The sequence below is a fragment of the Berghia stephanieae genome, chromosome 6 (genome assembly GCF_034508935.2).
Source record: "Berghia stephanieae isolate SIO BIC M18660-M18661 chromosome 6, UCSD_Bste_1.3, whole genome shotgun sequence".
Lineage (NCBI taxonomy): Eukaryota > Metazoa > Mollusca > Gastropoda > Nudibranchia > Aeolidiidae > Berghia > Berghia stephanieae.
The window spans coordinates 65542864-65550321 of NC_088365.1; positions in this window are offsets into that span (position 1 = coordinate 65542864).

Consider the following 7458-nt stretch of genomic DNA (forward strand, 5'->3'; position numbering starts at 1 on the left):
ATGTATATATATATGTATATATACTCACCATCATTTAATGAGGGCAGATTAGTAAACAACGTTGTCTGTGTAATTTGGTATATCTTCGGTTGATTTTTCTGTGTGGCCCAACATAACATGAAGTGTAAGCCACTATAGCCTCTGACCCGTGACACAGCAACATGCAGTTGTCCGTGTGTGAATACCGGTTGTGGTAAGAAAATCCCCACCTTGCTTAATGTCTGCCCCTGAGACTTGTTAATTGTTATTGCATCTGACAATTTTACCGGAAACTGTCTTCTATTTATAATAAATGGTAAGCCTGAATCAGTTGTTGTCGTCAGATTGATTCTAGGGATAAACACTATGTCGCCAGCTCTACTACCGGTAATTATCTTGGCTTCTAATACTTTTGAACCTAATTTAATTATTTACAAACGGGTGCCATTTAGGAGGCCTGATTTAGGATTTATATTTCTAAGCAACATGACTGACGTGTAGGCTTTCAAATGTAATGCATGTGGAGGAAGTCCGGGAGGTGTAAGTTCGTTCAAGAATTCAATCGGGTATAAGTTGATGTCAGAGTCACTTTGAATGGAATCAGCACTGCGGTAAATTTGTTCAGTTGATGAGGTCAACCTGGACAGAACGGCTGCATTTATTTTGTCAACATTTTCATGGGTTGTAGTCAAAATTGCTCTCTCTGATAGATAACGTTCATCCGCAAAGTTCAGATTCAAATCATTGTATACAGCATTTATCAAGCATTCTGGGTCATTTTCAGGAAGGCATAGCGCTGTAGGTAATTTAACAGAATACTTTCCTATTTCGCTGAAAACCGGCTCTGGACCATTTCCGATGCGGAGAAGCCAATTTGCAAAACAGTTATTGTCATCAGTAACACTCATGTTCTTGTTCATGTGAAAAATGGTGACAAAATTCCAAATAATTGACTTGTTAAGTGTGACACTTAATATATCGGCTTCACTTCCTTTGTTAACAACATGTAGAATTTGCCGAAAATCCCATCCAAGTACAACCACTTTGCCCCCAAGAGGTTTTGAACTGCCTGTTATGTCACAAAATGTCCTGCTCACACATTCAAACACACGCCTGTCCATCATAGGTGCTTCATCCCAAATTATGAGAGAACTACTCTTCAGTAACTTAGCTGTGTCTGATTGGCGACTGATGCTACAGGTGCTGTTATCCGTTATTGGAATTGGAATTTTGAACGTTGAATGTGTTGTTCTACCACCGTGCTGACAAAAGATCAAAGGTGAAAATACAAATTTAAAGAATACTGGGGATGTAGGAGCTTTCGGAATGTCTCCCCTTTACTTAACTTATGGAAAAACAAACACCCTAGCACCGTTAATAACACTTATGACTAACCTCTCGAGCTAACCCTAATAGAAAAAAAACAGCTCTCGGACTGCTTTGCACTACCTTTCAATACTTAACAAATCACAATGGCGGCCGAAAATCAAAACAATGGTCAAATTAGGAAATTTTAAACTTTCACAAATCTGTCAAGGTTTGTTCTAGAGTTTTAAAAATTCTTCTATATGACAAACTGAATAAATAAATGCCTGACAAAATATCAACGGTGAAAATACAAATTTAAAGAATACTGGGGATGTAGGAGCTTTCGGAATGTCTCCCCTTTACTTAACTTATGGAAAAACAAACACCCTAGCACATTTAATAACACTTATGACTAACCTCTCGAGCTTACCCTAATAGTAAAAAAAAGAATCAAAATGGCGACTGAAATACCTTCATGTGATCAAGTGAATAATATCACTATGAATGCCACGATTTGCTGAAAAATGCCAACACACACACACACACACACAGATGTATACATCACACACAACACACACACAAACATATATATATATACACACACACACACACAAACATATCATAACAAAACTGACCACCGCTAAATCAACAACACAACGGAAGTAATAATAATACTTGATGTCATAAATAGATGACGCAAATTGACAACTTTTTACAGTGTCAAAATTAGTTGATTTTGGGAGCCAAGTGTCGTCGGTACATATTTTATGATATTATCTGTTTGACTCAACGAACTTTCAAACTGACTTTAAATTATTATGAAACGGATTACCTCAGCGGATACTATTTTTCAACTTCGTCATGTGTTCGCAACTCATGGATTACCTGATAAAATTGTTTCGGACAATGGTCCATCGTTTGTCAGCGAAGAGTTTCAAAATTTCCTTCGGTTCAACGACATAGAACACATCAAATCGACACCATACCACCCATCTACAAACGGCCTAGCTGAAAGAGCAGTTGCCACCTTCAAGTCGGCGATGAAGAAAATGAACAATGGTAGTGTTCCTGAACGCGTAAACAGATTTCTTCTGAAATACAGATTAACGCCACAAACAACTACAGGCATCACCCCAGCTGAACTGTTGCTTGGTAGAAAATTAAAGACTCGTTTAGATTTAATTCATGATCAGGTGCACAAAACTGTTGAAAAGAATTTGGACTGTCAGAAAACTTACCATGACAAACATTCTCAGTTTAGAGACTTTACCATTAATGACAATGTTTTTGTTAAAAACCAAGGCAATACCAATCCATCTGACCCATAATTTTTGCCTGCCAAAATTGTTGCCAAAACAGGTCCCATGTCTTACAGAGTTCAAATGTATGAAACTGATCAAGTTAAACGCTTTCATGCAGATCACATTATCCCAACTCATGTTGATCTCGATGCTGGGGCATCTCTTTCTAAAGAGGGGGAAGGGGAAATAGACACTAAACAAATGGGTATGAGTAATGCAATGAATAGCAAACCAGTTGACTTGGCAGATCAGTCAACACAACCCACGACTATCTGAAAGTAATGTTCGAACCACACCAGTGTTGAGAAGATCACACAGAACAATTAAGCCACCGGAAAGGTTAACTTTGTAATTTTACCATGACCATTTCTTGCTCAAGGGATTTGAGCCACTTATCTTTATAATTTGTTATGTGACCTTGTTTCGTCACTTGTTCTTTATCTCTCATCAAACAACTTCTAAATTTATGATAGTCGGTAAGAAACTCACCCATCAAATAACTATTAATAATTTTGCAGAGAAAATCAGCAACACCTTACTTTATGAGATATATATTCACCTTAACTTTTATTTCTGTATTAGCATTATTTAAGGTTGGGGGAATGTAATGTATTAAGAAATTAATAATGAATGAATGAATGTACGAATGACGAGTCACCTTTGTAACTCTTGTGACTGTATGGAAACCTTTGGTGAAAAGAGCAACGTCTTCCGTTGTAAATAGAAAACGAATGAGCTGTGTTTCGTGTTCCATTGATTTAGATTCCTTTTATCATCACCATCTTACCAAAAATACAACAAAAAGGAAATCAAGTTATCTGTTTATCTATCTGTAAAAAATACATTTCTAATTTTCAAATCTTTCAGTAGAGTTGTGCGCCGTTTCAATTTTTTTATTGACTCAAATAAGCACAATGTTCTCGACAATGCTATATTTTTTAAAGAAAGGATATATATATATATATATATATATATATATATATATATATATATATATATATATATATATATATATCCTGCTGTAGCTACTAAAATTATTGCTCAATATGTAACCTATTCATTGTTAGGCCTCCGAAGGATTGGTTACATACACTTCCAAGGAGTTTGGGACCGGAAGAGTAGAATGTGTGTGACGTCACGACTTCTGCCTTTTATGTGTGTTCGGTTATCAGTACCGCAAGTGTGTGCACCTATGCTTTGATGTATTTGTTAGTTTTCTTGATTGAACTATTTCTATAATATGCGACCCTTCGTATTAATCCTGCATTGGTGTTGGCTTCAACTTGAAAAAAATATTGAGTTTAAGTTATACCGTCACTCACATTCTCTCACCCTACTCCGGTGTAAAATGAGTAGATACACTCGCCATTAACAGCGTTGTCTCACCTGGGGGAAAATAATGTAATACCGCATCCAGGCGTCATGTCTCGTCCTACATGTTAAGTGTTGCTGTTAGCTTGGGACCTCTTGTAAAACGTTTTAGTTAATGTGATCACGTTTAGTGGACATTGCGCTATATAAAAAGTTTTGGGGTGATTTTAAAAAAATTCTATTTTGAGACGATTTGTCGCATAAAGTTTTGTCCTTTAGTTTTAATTCAGAAAAGTGAGTGGAGCAGGCCCTTATATTGATAACAACAAAAAATGAAGTGAGTAGGAAAGTGCCAGAAGACAATAGAGAATAAACATTTCTCGTTGTTATCAACATAAGTGCCTTCTCCACTCACTTTTCTGAATCAAAAATTCACCCCAAATACCGGAGCATACTCAATGTCTCAATCGTTTCTATGTTACATGTTCGTGTTGAGAATATTGAAAATCAAATTAAGCTTTAAATGCTGGCTAACTACTTCGTGGCGTTTGTGTATGTTGAACCCGTGACCTCAAGAAGTCGGGGAGAGAAGGCTCTAATAAAAGACTAGTGTTAAAAGCGATCTTTTTTTGGGATCGTGGATAGCTCATACGGTAGAATCACGATCTCCTCGGCCAGGCGGAGTTGTCGTACCAGTAAGGTCGCGGGTTCGAGCCCTCATCGCCGCCACGAATTTTTTATTCTCTATTGTCTTCTGGCACTTTCCTACTCACTTCATTCCTTTAGTTTTATGAATACAAAATGTGTGTAGATTGTCTTTAAAAAGAATACAAAATAAAGTAAACACCTTGAGTCATTTTAAAACTTTGTTCACGATTTGGCAAACGGTTTGTGTTTGATATTGTTATTGTTCTTGCCATGTTGCCGAGTGGGGGCGGGGAGTCCCGATAGCTCAGTTGTTAGAGCACTCGCTTTACACGCAAAGGGATTGAGATCAATCCCGGGTGAAGTCGAAGTTTTTTTCTGCCCCCTTCCTGTCCTACCAAACAGTGATTTTGTTTGTTTTTTTGTTTGTTTTTTGTTTGTTTTGTTTGTGTTTTTGCCACATCCACAGGCTATCAAATACCGCCATATTGACAAATCACCTTGTTACATTTTTGTCAAATATAATTTTACTTCATAAATATCGAAAGACCGAAATAATTATCCTCAGCTTGTCAAAAATTATTAAACCCGAGATTTTAAGGCAGTCTCGGGTTTCGAATTTTAGAGGCATTGGGTGTCCATATTAAACATATCTGTGTTATAAGATGAAAAGGGGGTTAATTCACTTTATGCCAGTTGAGTTTTGTTTGTGTTAAAGCTAAATAGCACAATTTCCTTTGCACAATTCCGCTAACAGTCTAATTTTTCCGGCCTGTCAGCCAAAATGGATCCGAATTTCCAGCCCGAACAGTACAAAGCATGTTACCTGTCAGTTGAAACACAATGTTTTTGGACAAAATGAAAAGAAAAAAAGTGTTCTTTGTCAAGAAAACGACAGCTTTATCGACTTGGCTTACTCAAGATAGTCAGTCCGTTTGTGATATCAAGTTTACAATAATAATTTGTGACGTCCGATTATCAAACGTTAAATTTCACTAAAATTAGATTTTTGAAAAAAGAAGTATCATTTAAATATTTTTGAAAATGTCTTTAACTCAGAGCTGACGAAATCGGAATCGATTGAGGGGTAGAATAAATTATTTTTTACACTCTTGCGTTTTGGAATTCAAACGTTGTTACCAACGCACACTCGCAAGCTCGTGCAGCGGTCGGGAGCAGGCCCGGAATCCTAAAAGCAAGAGTTTAAGAATCGTATATTATTCCACCCTTCTCATTGGATTTCAACAACACAAGGAAACATTCAACTGCCTCAGCACCTTAACACACATGATGACATTCTCAAGCTAAGAACACTTGCACTAGACAGAGATTTATGGAGGCAAATTACTAACTGGATAATAGAAACAGACTGACAAACTCGGAAGTGACGCAAACATTCACGGCCAGCGTCCATAGAGACTGCGCAGCCATATTCATTCATTCATTCTCATTGGAAAACCCTTTCATTTCTTTGTGTGTGTGTGTGTGTGTGTGTATGTGTGTGTGTGTATGTGTGTGAGTATTAATGGTGTTAATAAAGCAGAAGTAGTATTGGGTGGTGGTGGTGGTGGTAGCTGTGACAGTAGTAGTAGTAGTAGTAGTAGTAGTAGTAGTAGTAGTAGTAGTAGTAGTAGTAGTAGTAGTAGTAGTAGTGGTGGTAGTAGTAGTAGTAGTAGTAGTAGTAGTAGTAGTAGTAGTAGTAGTAGTGGTGGTAGTCGTCTTCGTTGTCATAGGAGAAGCGGCTGCCATTGTTTCTGCTGCTGTTTTTGTCGTTGTTGTTATTGTTGTTGTCGTCGTTGTTGTTGCTGAAATATTAGAAGAGGAAGAAGAAGAAGAAGTAGTAGTAATATTAGTGGCAGTAGTAGTAGTAGTAATAGTAGTAGTAGTAGTAGTAGTAGTAGTAGTAGTAGTAGTAGTAGTAGATAGTAGTAGTAGTAGTAGTAGTAGTAGTAGTAGTAGTAGTAGTAGTAGTAGTAGTAGTAGTAGTAGTAGTAGTAGTAGTAGTAGTAGTAGTAGTTAGTAGTAGTAGTAGTATAGTAGTAGTGTTAGTAGTAGTAGTAGTAGTAGTATAGTAATAGTAGTAGTAGTAGTAGTAGTAGTAGTAGTAGTAGTAGTAGTGTAGTAGTAGTAGTAGTAGTAGTAGTAGTAGTAGTAGTAGTAGTAGTAGTAGCAGTAGTAGTAGTAGTAGTAGTAGTAGTAGTAGTAGTAGTAGTAGCAGTAGTAGTAGTAGTAGTAATAGTAGTAGTAGTAGTAGTAGTAGTAGCAGTAGTAGTAGTAGTAGTCGTAGTATTGACATCCCCATACATAGATAAAGCGCAGTTGATACTAAAAAGAAAGGGGTGGGGGTTGTACGTGTTGATGTTAGCGATGGCCTAATCTAGTGGTAAGTTCATGTGTGATCAGAGTATCCCAGAGATTCGATCAGAAGAGTCTCCCTACATCAGTGGGGAATCAAAATGTCTACTAAGTGACAATGCAATGGTCAGACTGTATGTCTGACTTGTGCCTATGCTTTTCAAAATGGGGCCCCCTAGATGTGTCAATTTTTGTATTCGTAACTTTTTGCTACCAGATTTATTTCTTAAATCGTTTTAAACAATCAATTAATTGAATCTTCAAATTTTCCACTTTTTTATGACAGTGGATGAAAATTTACGACCATGTACGATATTTACGACCTAGAAGTCAAATTTTTGACTTTTCTACGACTTTACGACATTGCTGGACACCCTGAATCTTGCGCTATGAATTTGTCTTTCCAGATATTGTTTAGAGAGGTTATTCTGTTTTTCACCATTGCAATTCGGTTGCTTATATTATGGGTCCTACTAATTTCCGCCCAGAGCCATCCGGAGGCCTAAGGGAAGCCATCTGGAGCTGTCCGGAGCCATCCGGGGGTCATCTAAAGCATCCT